This window comes from Ranitomeya imitator, chromosome 1 (assembly GCF_032444005.1).
Source record: "Ranitomeya imitator isolate aRanImi1 chromosome 1, aRanImi1.pri, whole genome shotgun sequence".
Classification (NCBI taxonomy): Eukaryota; Metazoa; Chordata; class Amphibia; order Anura; family Dendrobatidae; genus Ranitomeya; species Ranitomeya imitator.
The window spans coordinates 475655394-475670342 of record NC_091282.1 but is presented as its reverse complement, the minus strand read 5'-3'; positions in this window follow the sequence as shown (position 1 = coordinate 475670342).

The following is a 14949-nucleotide window of genomic DNA, read 5'->3' as shown; positions in this document are numbered from 1 at the left end:
AGTGGAGGAAAGAGGAGACTCTTAAAGAAGAAGTTACAGGTCTGTGAGAGCCAGAAATCTTGATTGTTTGTTTCTGACCAAATACTTATTTTCCACCATAATATGCAAATAAAATGTTAAAAAAACAGACAATGTGATTTTCTGGATTTTTTTTTCTCAGTTTGTCTCCCATAGTTGAGGTCTACCTATGATGTAAATTACAGACGCCTCTCATCTTTTTAAGTGGTGGAACTTTCACTATTGCTGACTGACTAAATACTTTTTTGCCCCACTGTATCTGTTTGAGTCTGTGGGCATACATCTTGAAAGACACTTCCTCATCACAGGCTAAAGTACGAAACTGAGTCCTGTGTCTGGGGTAACAGCATAATGTTCTAGAATAGTCCGTTTAATCTCCGCATACTCACAGTTCCCCTGAGAGTCCATAGCTCTATAGGCTGCGGCAGCTCCACCCTCTAAGAGCCCCACCAGATGTCGGACTCGGTCCCTTTCCAGGACTTCCATTAATCGACACTGATGCTCAAAGTCCTGGAAGAAGCCCTCAATGTCGCCTGCAGCCTCATTAAAGGGCTTGAAGTCTTTGCGGGTCACTCTGGGGAGTTCCCTCATGGTGGGTGCTGGGGTTAGAGTCTGTCTGGAGCTTCTAGCTGCTTCCAAAGCGATCTGCCTCTCCAGCAATGCCATCTCCTGAGCTCTGTCCTCGGCTCTGTGAATGGCCTCCCTCTCCCTCTCCTCGGCTCTGTGAATGGCCTCCCTCTCCCTCTCCTGAGCTCTGTGAATGGCCTCCATCTTATAGTCTATGGTGGCCTCTTCTCCCAGCAATGCCAACTCCTCCTCGTACCACACAACCCACTGACTTTTTTGGGTATTTACCTCCGGCTGCCTTCTTTCCTCCATTTGCTGTGAGGATCCTTCCTCAGCGTCATCTTGCAGGCGAACTCCTTCCAAAGCCTCAATAAGCTGCTCCTTGGAGAGTCCTTTAAAACGGACTCCTACTTCCCGGGCCTTTGATTGTAGGCTCCCCAAACTCCAGTTCTTGTACTCTGTGGTGCTGGTTCTCGATGTTGATGGGCCGTTGTCCTCCATTCCTTCTGCTCTGATCCCACTGCTTGCCACCAGTTTGTGACGGGGTGTACGGCAGAGCAAGAAGGGACAACAGGCCGAGGGATGATTCAACAGATTTATCTAATCAGTTTTTATGAAGAGGTAAGCTATAGACTGGACCACGGTGAGTCATTGGACGTGGTATATCTCGATTTTTCCAAAGCGTTTGATACCGTGCCGCACAAGAGGTTGGTACACAAAATGAGAATGCTTGGTCTGGGGGAAAATGTGTGTAAATGGGTTAGTAACTGGCTTAGTGATAGAAAGCAGAGGGTGGTTATAAATGGTATAGTCTCTAACTGGGTCGCTGTGACCAGTGGGGTACCGCAGGGGTCAGTATTGGGACCTGTTCTCTTCAACATATTCATTAATGATCTGGTAGAAGGTTTACACAGTAAAATATCGATATTTGCAGATGATACAAAACTATGTAAAGCAGTTAATACAAGAGAAGATAGTATTCTGCTACAGATGGATCTGGATAAGTTGGAAACTTGGGCTGAAAGGTGGCAGATGAGGTTTAACAATGATAAATGTAAGGTTATACACATGGGAAGAGGGAATCAATATCACCATTACACACTGAACGGGAAACCACTGGGTAAATCTGACAGGGAGAAGGACTTGGGGATCCTAGTTAATGATAAACTTACCTGGAGCAGCCAGTGCCAGGCAGCAGCTGCCAAGGCAAACAGGATCATGGGGTGCATTAAAAGAGGTCTGGATACACATGATGAGAGCATTATACTGCCTCTGTACAAATCCCTAGTTAGACCGCACATGGAGTACTGTGTCCAGTTTTGGGCACCGGTGCTCAGGAAGGATATAATGGAACTAGAGAGAGTACAAAGGAGGGCAACAAAATTAATAAAGGGGATGGGAGAACTACAATACCCAGATAGATTAGCGAAATTAGGATTATTTAGTCTAGAAAAAAGACGACTGAGGGGCGATCTAATAACCATGTATAAGTATATAAGGGGACAATACAAATATCTCGCTGAGGATCTGTTTATACCAAGGAAGGTGACGGGCACAAGGGGGCATTCTTTGCGTCTGGAGGAGAGAAGGTTTTTCCACCAACATAGAAGAGGATTCTTTACTGTTAGGGCAGTGAGAATCTGGAATTGCTTGCCTGAGGAGGTGGTGATGGCGAACTCAGTCGAGGGGTTCAAGAGAGGCCTGGATGTCTTCCTGGAGCAGAACAATATTGTATCATACAATTATTAGGTTCTGTAGAAGGACGTAGATCTGGGGATTTATTATGATGGAATATAGGCTGAACTGGATGGACAAATGTCTTTTTTCGGCCTTACTATGTTACTATGTTACTATGTTACTATTATCAAGAACGCTGGAACAACACATGCAGGTAGATCTACAGAGTCCACAATTAGTCCAATGGAATAGGTTCAGGGGCACCTCCCGATAATCCTTGTGCCAGGTAACAAAGCAATAGTCCACAATTAGTCCAAGGGATCCCAAAACAATCTCACGAACGACGAGATATGTCCTCAGCTCAAGTCTCGCCCCGTTCACTTCCGCAGTCCCAGATGGGTGTGGGGTCTTGCCTCAGCTAAGAATCCCCACTCCTCCTTCAAGGATCAACTCACATCTGATCTCAAAATAAGAATGGATTGTCTGAGATCCTGGGATCCGCCCATGAAGGGGGTAGGGGTTACACCTTCTATTCAATGGTTGGGTCCACCAGAAGATTCTAGACTGGTGGGCTCCAGGCAGTCTATGTAATATGTACATTTGACTAACCACCTGCTGTGAGGAAGAATGGCTATTCCTCCACTAGTGATGTTGACAAAGCTTAATTACATTAGAGCTTAGGGCTGCAAGTATTGGGGGAAGGAGACATTGTTACAGGTGAACTCCCAGCCAAGAAAATACGTAAATTACAGCTAATAGAAACCAGAGAACAGTTACATACATCAAATGGCATATTATTCAAATACAGGACAGCGCAAAAGTACATATCATGACAGCGAAAAAATCAACTGCAGAGTCTTTCCTTGTTCCAGTGACCATCTTAGATGGTTCAATGATAAATTGTGGATCCTCCTCTTGATCCTCAGACAAAAAAGAGCGAGAGAGAGGGCATCTACTCTGACGTTCTTGTCACCGGACCTGAAATGCAAAAGAAAGTTAAAGCGGGCAAAAAATAAAGACCACTTAGCTTGGCGAGGATTAAGTCTCTGGGCGGAATGAATATCTACGCCAGGTTCTTATGGTCCGTGTAGAAGACCACAGGATAGACTGCGCCCTCCAGCAGGTAATGCCAGTCCTCCAGACCAATCTTAATGGTGAGTGACTCCCGGTCCCCGATGGAGTAGTTACTCTTTGGAGCAGAGAAGGCCTTGGAGAAGAAACCGCAGGTCACGCGGCGACCCGAGGACTTCTGGGCAGCAAAGCTCCAGCCCCTAATAAGGATGCATTCCCCTCAAGGAAAAACTGTTTGCTCAAATCTAGGTGATGCAGAGCGGAGTGGTGGTTAACAGTTTGAGAGCAGATGGCCTCTTCAGCTTTGGAGGACCAGTTCTTCGGATCGGCTCTCTTTCGGGTTATAGCAGAGAAAGGAGCGGTCAGTGTGGAGAAATGAGGAATGAATTGTCGATAGTAATTAGAAAAGCCAAGGAATCATTGAATTGCTTTGACTCCCATGGACAGTGGCCATTTAAGAATCCGGTATCCAAGATAATGTAACCCAAGAAGGGAAGAGAGGAATGTTCGAAAACGCATTTCTCATACTTGGCGTAGAGGCGATTCTCCCTCAGATGCTGAAGAACCTGCTGAATTGCTCCTCTGTGGGAGGCCAGATCCGAGGAAAATGCTAGAATATCGACCAGATGCATGACTACACAGGAATAAAGCAGGTCCAAGAAGATGTCATTGACGAATTCTTGAAAAACTGCCGATGCATTACTGAGACCGAAGGGCATCACTTGGTATTCATAATATCTGTCCCTGGTTTTGAAAGCCGTCTTCCATTCGTCTCCCCGGCAAATGCAGATTAGATTGTAGGTGCCTCTTAAGTCTAACTTGGTGAAGATCCTGGCACCTCTTAATCGGTCAAACAACTCAGGAATCAATGAGATAGGGTATTTATTCTTTACCATGATCTGATTGCGACCTCGATGGTCAATACAGGGTCGGAGTGATCCATCCTTCTTAACAAAGAAAAACCAGGTCCCAGCAGGAGAGGAGGATTTCTGAATGAACCCCCTGGCCAGATTCTCCAGAATGTAGTCCGACACAGCTTAAGTCTCAGCTGGGGGCAGAGGGTAAATTCGGCCTCTAGGGGGTGTAGAACCGGGAATCAAGTCGATAGGACATACGGCCTGTGGGCGGCAAAGTCTCTGCTTCCTTCTTGTCAAATACATCGGCAAAGGACCAATAGGCAGATGGCAAACCGGAAATCGATGCCTGACAAGACGGGACATTAACCAGACCTACTGTAGCCAGACACTTCTCATGACAGGAGTGTCCCCAGTGGAGCACTTCTCCAGTCCAACATAGGTTTGTGCTGTTGTAGCCATGGTAGGCCTAAGAGAGAGGCGTGAGAGATGTGGGAAAGAACATAGATGAGTTGGACTAGCGTAAGTGGAGAAAAGCGAAAGCTGCGCAGGTGACTCACCCAGGTTCATCGAACACTTTGCAAAAATCTTCCATGAATGCAGGCAAATTGGAGATGATCACATTCTGTCTCCCCCATAATGGGTTCAACCACGCCAGGGCCTCACCTCCAAATTGCAACATTAGGAACGCTACTTTTGCTCGGTCCAACGGGAAGTGGTGCAGTAGAAGTTCAAATTGTAGCCGGCACTGATTGCTGAACCTGCGGCAGAGCTTCAGATTGCCATCAAAACGGAGTGGAGATGTGAGTCGGGGACCTGGATCTTGAACTACGCAAACTGGGAAGTCTCTGAAGAAAACACGGCTGCTTCAACATGCTGGAACTCAGGAAGGATGTTTAAAGCCTCCAACTTAGTGGTTAAAGACTGAAGCCGTATGGACAGCTCTTCCTGTGCATCTGTCAGTGAAGCTTATGATACATGGTCCGATTGGGCAGGATCCAGGGTCCAGCGGGATCCATGGCCTGACCAGTCATGGATGTGGTTTGTGGAACCACTGTGCCACAGAGAGCCTGAAGGGGCATGACTAAGCGATCACCTGACTGTTTACTAGAGCCTCTGATGGTGAGGTTAGACTTGGCTCCTGATAAATGCCAGGTGCTACTCCAGGACTGACCAAAGGTCGCGCAGCAGCTGGACCCAGAAGGACAGACTGGATGGAGCAGCAGGCAGGGCTTGCTCATAGTGCAGCTGACCAAGTTCGTATCCAAGTACAGCAGTTTGTGTCAGAGTGCAGCAGACAGGGTCTGCATCAAAGTGCAGCAAGCATGTTTTGCACTTACAGTGCAGCAGGCAGGATTTGCATCTGGGTGTAGCAGGCAGGACTAGCATCCTAGTGCAGCAGTCAGGATTTACATCTGAGTGGAGTAGGCAGGATTTGTACCTGAGTACAGCAGGCAGGATTTGCACTAGCAGGCAGCAGACAGGACTTGCACAACATAGACTGTAAACAGGAAGGTTGCTCAGGCATGTCCCACAGCCATTGACTAGGGAGGAAATAGCGAGTGCACGCGCTGGCCCTTTCAGAGGGCAAGAGTGCCTGTGCGCATACCCTCAGTACATGGCCAGAGGACCAGCTGGAAGCATACAGAGCATGGGGAGGATGGGTGAGTGAAGAGACACGCCGAATACCCTGCCTGTCAGGGCAGGGATCCAGCATGGTGCTAACACATGGATCATAAAAATCTCATATATCTAGAGTCTGTGAAACGTCTTCACGCCTCAACAGGCAAGATGGGAACTTGTTCTTCACTAGGTTTAACTTTTTTGTTACATATAGGCCAGGGAACAATAACATTAAGGCAGGTGCCTTATCTTGCTGTTTTCCTGGGGGTGGAGATAACTGAACATGCTCATATACTACAAAAAGGAGTAGTCATTGCATCTATATGCTTCGATCTTAAAAAAGAGATTGTTGACTGTTTGTGCCAGTGAATCTCCGTCTGAGAGTTCTTAGTGAACATCATGATTGAGTCTTGGCCCGGAAATCACGGTAATAAAGCCACCACAGATCTTTTTACTCAGTGTTTTTGGTGTTCAGGGGTACATCAGGATGTCTTGGAGTATGTGGTCGCCTGCATTGCCTGTGCGCATTCTAAAACCTTTCATCTGTCTGGGTCTCTCCAATAGAGATGAGTGGTGTTCGAGTCAAACTGTTCGCCAATTTCAGATATGAGCTATTTTGGGCGGTGTTCGAGTCGTTCGACGAACTCGAAGAATTTGCTCAAGATTCGGCTGTTTGAGTTTCTCTTCGTTCACCAAAAGCCTAACTTGATTTTCACATTAAAACTGTTTATCAATGTTAATAGACTGTTTCAGTGTATAGTGGGCGGGGGATAGATCTGTGCTGAAATAATGCTGATCTCCATTTTTTTTTCTTTCCCGCATTTACAGTGGGGCGGTGCAGTTTCTCAGCCTTGCACACACACACAACAATGTGCATGTGATGCACACAAGGGCATGTGTCATTGGCTGTGTATGTCACATGTCCTCCTTGCCCTATAAGAACCAGCCATTTTCCCCGTCGCCTCCATTTCCTCATTGCTGCAGCTTAGTGTTAGACGGCACCGCTGCTGTGGGCGCTATACAGTCTAAGAGTCTTTTTTGCTGGCAAATTTTCTGTTAGAGAGAGATAGGTTTAGGGAGTCGGGACTAGTTGTAATATCAGCCCTTTTCAGGGTAGGTTACAGCAGTTCATGGCAGTTTTTGCCAGGCAGGTCTATGCCAGTGCTGTGGAAGTGTTTGTCACAGCATTTGGTGTAATCTAGCTTAGCCAATCCTTTTGGGCTAGTAGCATTGTCTGGTAGTTATCTGAGTAGCCTGCCTGTGAAGCTAGCTACACCGCCTGTGTATCTAAATTTTTACTGCATCTAACCCAGTAAATCACTTTGGGCTTTAGTATCAGTGGTCTGCACGTCAGCGGAGTAGCCCGCCTGTGAAGCTACACCGCCTGTGTATCTAAATTTTTACTGCATCTAACCCAGTAAATAATTTTGGGCCTAGGAGCAGTGTCTGCATGTCAGCGGAGTAGCCCGCCTGTGAAGCTACACCGCCTGTGTATCTAAATTTTTACTGCATCTAACCCAGTAAATCGTTTTGGGCCTAGGAGTAGTGTCTGCACGTCAGCGGTGTAGCCTGCCTGTGAAGCTAACTGCACCGCCTGTGTATCTAAATTTTTACTGCATCTAAACCAGTAAATCATTTTGGGCCTAGGAGCAGTGTCTCCACATCAGCGGAGTAGCCCGCCTGTGAAGCTAGCTACACCTCCTGTGTATCTAAATTTTTACTGCATTTAACCCAGTAAATCGTTTTGGGCCTAGTACCACAGTTTGGCCACTCAGCTCTGCTCGGTTTCCATCCATTGTTTTTTGTGCCAACAACAACAGAGTTGCCAATTAGTAAAGCACCAAAATGAGTGGCAAAAGGCCTGCTGCTGGTCGAAAGGGGAATAGGCGTGTTGGAAAGGGAAAAAAAGGTTGTGTCCATGGGGTAGGTGGTAAAGCAACAGTAACATCTGCAGAAGAAAGACCATCTTCCAGCCAAAGTAAGATGTCTACTTCTTTCAATGGACAATCTGATATGATCCCTTTCTTACGACCATTGCTACGAGCATCGCTACAAATTCCAGATGAGGCACAAAAACAGTAGATGCTTGAACGGATATCAAGTGCTCGTTCAAGTGGGCTCTCCTCCACCTCAACATCACAAATACTCCAGTCCTCAGAGGTGTCACCCCAATCGCACTTGCTTCCTCACAGCTCCCAAGTCTCCAGCCACCCGTCTGAGTATGGAGTAACATAGATGGTTGAGTCTGCAGAGCTGTTTGCTCATACTATAGCCTGGGAATCAGAGGTCTGCTTCAGAGCTTCTGTGAATCCAGATGAGGAAATGATCTGCACTGATGCCCAGAATCTTTGTGAGTCGGATCCAGGCCCAGATGAAGAAGGTTCTGAGCATAATGTAGACCCTCTTTCCCAAACTGTAACTCCTGTTGGTGGAGACAATGAGGAAGATGATAATGAGACTGAGATACCTGATTGGAACAAAAACTTGACTTTTCGGTCAGTGCAGGAAGAGGTTGACTCTGAGGATGACGGGTGTGAGAACACACAGGGTGATGATGACGAGGTTGGAGACCCCACTTACTGTCAACCCACAGTGTGCCAGTCCATGAGGTCAGCAGAGGAGGTGGAGGAGGATGCTAGTGACGAGTCTGACGACGAGGTTAGGTTGCGCTTTCCTGGACAGACGGAGTACTGGAAGCACATCAACAACTGCATCCTCAACCACAACTGTGCCTCTGAGCACAAGTCGTGGTGGCCCTTCAGGTCGCATGAGCTCTAAGCCTTGCATAGCCTGGGCATTTTTTGAGATCGCAAAGGATGACCCAACTCATGTTGTCTGTAAGATTTGTCACCAAAATCTCAGTATAGGCCAAAAAATTAATAGTTTGAGTACTTCATGCATGAACCGTCACATGGATGTGAGGCATAAGTTGCAGTGGGAAGCTCACTGTGCTACAATTAGGCCTAGTGGGCCGGGCCAACCACCGTCTTCCCCATAAAGTGCATCTGCGGCCTCTTCATCCTCTGTGACTGTGGGGACAGCAGTTGCACATGGTTTTGGATGCAGACCTTCCACCTCTTTACCCGCAACAGCCAGTGTGATTGGCAGGTTGTCAGGACATTTGCAAGTGGAAACACCTCCTGGTGTTGAGCACTCTCCGACATCAAGACCACCACATTTTGATCAAGGCAACATAATATGATCATAATAGGCCTGCACCTTCCTCACAGACCAGCAGTTTTCCGGGGACACCTTACTCAACCCCGTCTAAGTACAGCAGCCAGCCCTTGGTCCCTCAGATGTGGACAAATAAAAGACAATTTCCTCCTAGCCATGACAAAGCTAAGAGGTTGAATTTCACCATCTGCAAGCTGTTGGCTACAGAAATGCTGCCTTTCCGCCTGGTGGACACAGAGGATTTTCGAGACCTTATGTCCGTTGCAGTGCCCCAGTACCAGATAATAATAATAATAATAATAATTTTTATTTATATAGCGCCAACATATTCCGCAGCGCTTTACAAATTATAGAGGGGACTTGTACATACAATAGACATTACAGCATAACAGAAATACAGTTCAAAACAGATATCAAGAGGAGTGAGGGCCCTGCTCGTAAGCTTACAAACTATGAGGAAAAGGGGAGACACGAGAGGTGGATGGTAACAATTGCTATAGTTGCCCTGTTGCCCTGTTGCCACTACTTCTCAAAGAAAGCTGTGCCTGCGCTACACCAGCATGTCGCACACAACATCACCGCTTCCTTGAGAAACTGTGTGACAGGGTGCATTTCATCACAGACACTTGAACGAGTAGACATGGACAGAGGCGTTACATGTCGGTGACTGGGCACTGGGTAACTATAGTGGCATCAGGAGAAGGGGCTGCTGTCCAAGTCTTGCCGTCCCCACGAGTTGCACGTGGATCCTTTGTATCTCTTAAGTTCCACCACTGCTTCTGCCTCCTCAACCTCCTCTCGGTCCTCCACCTGCACCAAAGCCTGTCTGGTAATGCCACCCGCGTTCTAACTGCACAGAAGGAATCCTGCACACCTCTTTACTATGCTGTCACCAGGGCCCAACGACATCAGGCTGTGTTTACCTTGAAATACCTGGGAAATGTGAGTCACACAGCTGTGTTCAGCTCTGGAGACCGAGTTCCATCAATGGTTGTCTCCACTGAACCTGCAGCCAGGGAAGGCCGTGTGCGACAATGCTGCAAACCTGGGTGCGGCCCTTCGCCGGGGCAATGTCACACACATGCCTTGTATGGCTCACATTTTGAACCTGGTTGTCCAGCAATTTATATCCCACTATCCCGGGCTAGATGGGCTTCTGCAGAGGGCATGGTCGCTGTGTGCTCACTTCCACCATTCGCATCCCGCAACTCAACGACTTACATCTCTACAGAAGTCGTTGGGCGTGCCAGTTCACCGGCTGAAATGCGATGTGCCCACACGGTGGAATTCAACTCATGTTGCAGCGACGGTGGCAGCACCAATGAGCCCTGGTGCAATACGTTATGACGTATAGCCTGGGCCAACGAGATCCAGAGGTGGGGCAAATCACGCTGCAGGAGTGGTCTCAGATCAGGGACCTATGCACCCTTCTGCACAGTTTTGATATAGCAACGAAGATGTTTAGTGCTCACGATGCCATTATCAGCATGACTATTCCGGTCATTTACATGCTGGAGCACACTTTAAACAGTATTAGGAGTCAGGTGGTGGGACAAGAGGAGGAACAGGAGGCGTATTTGGATAATATCTCCAAGGTCCAGACGGTCGGCAGCACCAAGGTGGCTGGTATTGGAGGGTGGGGGAGAGGGATTACCGAAGGCGCATGGTAGCAGCCAAACTGTTGAGGAAGGTGCAGGAGCCGAGGAAGAAGTGGAGGACGAACTGGTGCTGGGCAAGGAAGACTCATCAGAGGAGGGAGACCTTGATCAAATTTCTGCTGTGTGAGGTTGGGGGGAGAGGGCAGAGGAAGGAAGCATGATTCTCACCTCGCCGCCACCAAGACAACAATGACTTGGTCCTCCTGAATGCACAAGCCACATGAGTGCCTTTTTGCTGCACTACCTGCAACATGACCATCGGATTGTCAGAATCCGAAGTAATGCCGACTATTGGGTTGCAACACTCTTAGATCCCCGGTACTAAAGTAATTTTGGCAAAATAATTCCTGCCATAGAAAAGGATTCACGCATGCAGGAGTATCAGCAGAGACTGTTACAGAATCTAACATCTGCTTTTCCACAAAACACCAGTGGTGCACGTAGTGAATCTCTGAGTTCTAACTTGCCAACCGTGGGACTGTCGAGTCATCACTCAAACTGTAACAGTAACATCGTATCTGGTGGTAACAGCAATTTTTTTCAATCATTTCAAGAATTTTTTAGACCATCCTTTGCAAGGCCACAAGAGCCAAGAAGTCTAATGCATAGCCAACACCTAGAGAGAATGGTACGGGAGTATCTCCAAGTTAACATCGATGGCATGACTCTGGAACTGGACCCTTGCTCATTTTGGGCTTCCAATCTGGAAAAATGCCCTGAGCTCGCCACTCACACCTTGGAGATCTTGTCATGCCCCGCAGCCAGCGTTCTCTCTGAACGTGTGTTCAGCGCTGCTGGTGGTGTGCTGACAGATAAGCGCACGCGGCTGTCCAGTGACAATGTAGACAGACTAACGTTAATCAAAATGAACAAATCCTGGTTCTGCAAGGACTTTTCTACCCCTGTGTCATCCTGGGGAGACTAAAAGCTTGATGATTTTTGAAAATCACCACCATTTTAAGAAACTCTGGCGAAATTGATGCCACTTAAGTGGTGTCTGTGGCCCAATAGAAAAAAATGGAGACTCTTTTTGGAGTCCCCTTGCTGTGTTTTACATGAGGTTTGCATCGTCAATTCCAGGTGGGTGGGTCGCTCCCCCCTCCCCCCCCCCCCCCGTTTTAACCTTTAGAAACTACATACATTATGGCTTGGGGTAATACAGATGGTTGAGTCTGCAGAGCTGTTTACTCATACTATGGCCTGGGATTCAGAGGTCTGCTCCAAAGCTTCAGTGTCTGCTAGTCAGCAGAGTAGCCCACCCATGAAGCAAGCTACACCGCCTGTTTATCTAATTAATAATTTTTTACTGCATCTAGCCCAGGAAATCCTTTTGGGCCTAGTAGCATTTTGTGCTACTCAGCAGAGTACCCCACCCAAGAAGCAAGCTACATCGCCTGTTTATCTGAGTACTAATTTTTAATTGCATTTAGCCCAGGAAATGCTTTTGGGCCTAGTTGCATTTTGTGCTACTCAGCAGAGTACCCCACCCATGAAGCAAGCTACACCACCTGTTTATCTAAGTACTAATTTTTAACTGCATCTAGCCCAGGCAATACTTTGGGTCTAGTAGCAGTTTCTGCTACTCAGCAGAGTACCCTACCCATGAAGCAAGCTACACTGCCTTCTTCCTTTCTCAATCTAACCCCTCGGCTCTGGGGTGTTCGCTCTCCCTCCAGCTCTCTCCTTCTCACAGGTGGACTTCCGCGTGTATTCACACTGTGGCGAATCTTTTTGGCCCAGGCATAAGAAGTCGTCGAGGTAATGGATAATATGTGCCCCCTTAGAAACGTCCATGACGACCCATTCGAGGAAGCAACTAAACGCCTCAAATAGTGAGCAGGATATGGAGCACCCCATGGGCAAACAGCGATCTATGTAGTTTGCTCCTTCACAGAAGCAGCCCAAAAGGCAGACACTATTCGGAGGCACAGGTAGTAACCGGAATGCCTGTTTTGGCCATTAGGGTGCCCCTTCCCAACTTCTTGACCCGCCTGATTGCCTCGTCAAAAGAAGTACAGTATATAGTACTGTACTTGGTTCCGCGTTGATGCTGTCGTTTACTGACCTGACCCATGGATATGACAAATGGTGGATTAGTCTGAATGTATTGGGTTCCTTTTTTGGCACGACTCCCAACGGGGATACCACTACGTCTTCTAAGGAAAGTGTTCTGAATGGACCCACCATTCTAAAGATATTTCTTTTTTTAAATTTTTTGTCACGACGTCTGGGTGTTGGTAGGCTAATTTTAGATTTTTACTCCAGCCTTTCTTGATTTTAGAAGGGAATGACATGCCTATATCTGTGTCTCCTCCTACTTTTACTCCTCCACCTCTTTTCTTTTCGCATGATTATATGTACTTGTGACTTTTCCATGTGTTTGGTTTGTCTTCTGAGCAGTTTGTCAGCTTTTGTACACCTTTCAAGGTGTTTTCTATGTGTTTGTATGTGTTTGCCTGCCATTGGTTTCAATGGGGTTCGACGGTGTTCGTCGAACGTTCGACAAAAAATTCTTTGAACACACCCCAATTCGACGAACTGAACTCAAACACTAGGGGGGTGGCTCAACACTACTCTCCAACCATTGGCAATTCCCAGTAGACCGTGGCCTCATTTATTGGCCAATTGTATACTGATCTACTCGTGTTGGCAGGCAATAATGTAATTTTGGTGGTGGTGGACAGATTCAGTAAAATTGTGACAGTATGATGGCCCCACAAATATAGTATGATGGTAGCAGAGCCCCGTATCTATAGTATGATGGCCCCACTGCAGCTTACATATAGTGTAATGGCACCACAGCTCCTTATCTATGGCTTGATGGCCCCATAGCACCTTATCTATAGTATGATGGCCCCACTGCCTTATATATAGTATGAAGACAACAGGCCATTATCTATAGTATGATGACCCCACTTATCTATAGTATGATGGCCTCAGAGCCACTTATATATATTATGATGGTCCCACAACTGGATAATATTAAAAAACATAAAGATCATAGTCAATGCTGATTCCCAGCACAGCAGCCTCTGTCACCTCCTCAATGCCAGGTTTGCAAAGCGACATGATGCAATGACGTCATCACGCCACCTGCATAAATGCGCTGATGTCTCAAAAGCCGCAGGCTTAGGAGATGGACAGTGATAGGGCAGGGAGTTTATGTCTCACTGCTTTATGACGGAATTGAATTGCATTGTGGTCAAGTTGACGCCGATACAGATCAGTGCACAAGTCGCAGGAGATCCAGGGCTGAGGGAAACGTTCGGGAACGGATCCCGAGATTTTTGAAGCTAGCAATGCCTCTGCCTAATAGCCAAAGTGATCATATACTTTTACCTATATCAAAAATGTCCCTGCCCATGGAATTTCCCCTTGCAGCATGTTATGCTTTTCTATATTTTCTGTTAAACCAAAGTCATATCGATAGCATCTTTCAAGACATCAAACAAGAACTAACACTTGAGTTCACATATTTCATTAATTTATTTTATTGGTTATAAATCTTTTACCTCATCTTTATCATGTGAATCATTAGTTAGAAATTCTTATTAGGCCTCATTCAGAAGTTCATTTTTCATGTTCGTGTAAATATGTACTCATTCTAATGTATCTGGCTGTTCACATGTCTGTTTTTTTGCAAACCGTGTGATCTGCAAAAAAAGAGAAGATGTCTATTTTTGATCTGGTCAGGGATAGCACATGTATGTCATCTCGGTGCAACCTGCGTGCTCTGCCTTTTTAACATTGCAATGGTAAGGAAAAGGTTTGCATATTTTATTTTATTTTTTCATATAAGAAAATTACTAATAAAATATTGATAAAATCAGACTGTTTTGACTAGCAGAGAAATCACTGCCTTCTGAATGAGGCCTTAGGTTGTATTCACCCAATGTGTCATGATCCAAGCACACCTTAGCTTCAAGTGATGGCACCCTTGAAATTGTTTCAGAAAATGAAGTATTTCTCCTAGAAAATGATTTCAATTACAAATGTTTTGTTATGCACATGTTTATTTCCTTTGCGTGTATTGGAACAACACACAAAAAACTAGAACAAAAGGCAAATAGGACATAATTTACACAAAGCCCCAAAAATGGGCGGAACAAAATTGTTTCCAAGCTCAACTTACTATTTGGTTGTACATCCTTTAGAATAAATAACTGCAATCTCTTCCTTCAACAACTAGCTCCTTACTCCTCTTAACTGGAATTTTGGACCACTCTTCTTTTGCAAACTGCTTCTGGACTCTTATATTTGAAAGGTCCCTTCCCCCCACAGCAGTTTTGGGATTTAGATTCGGA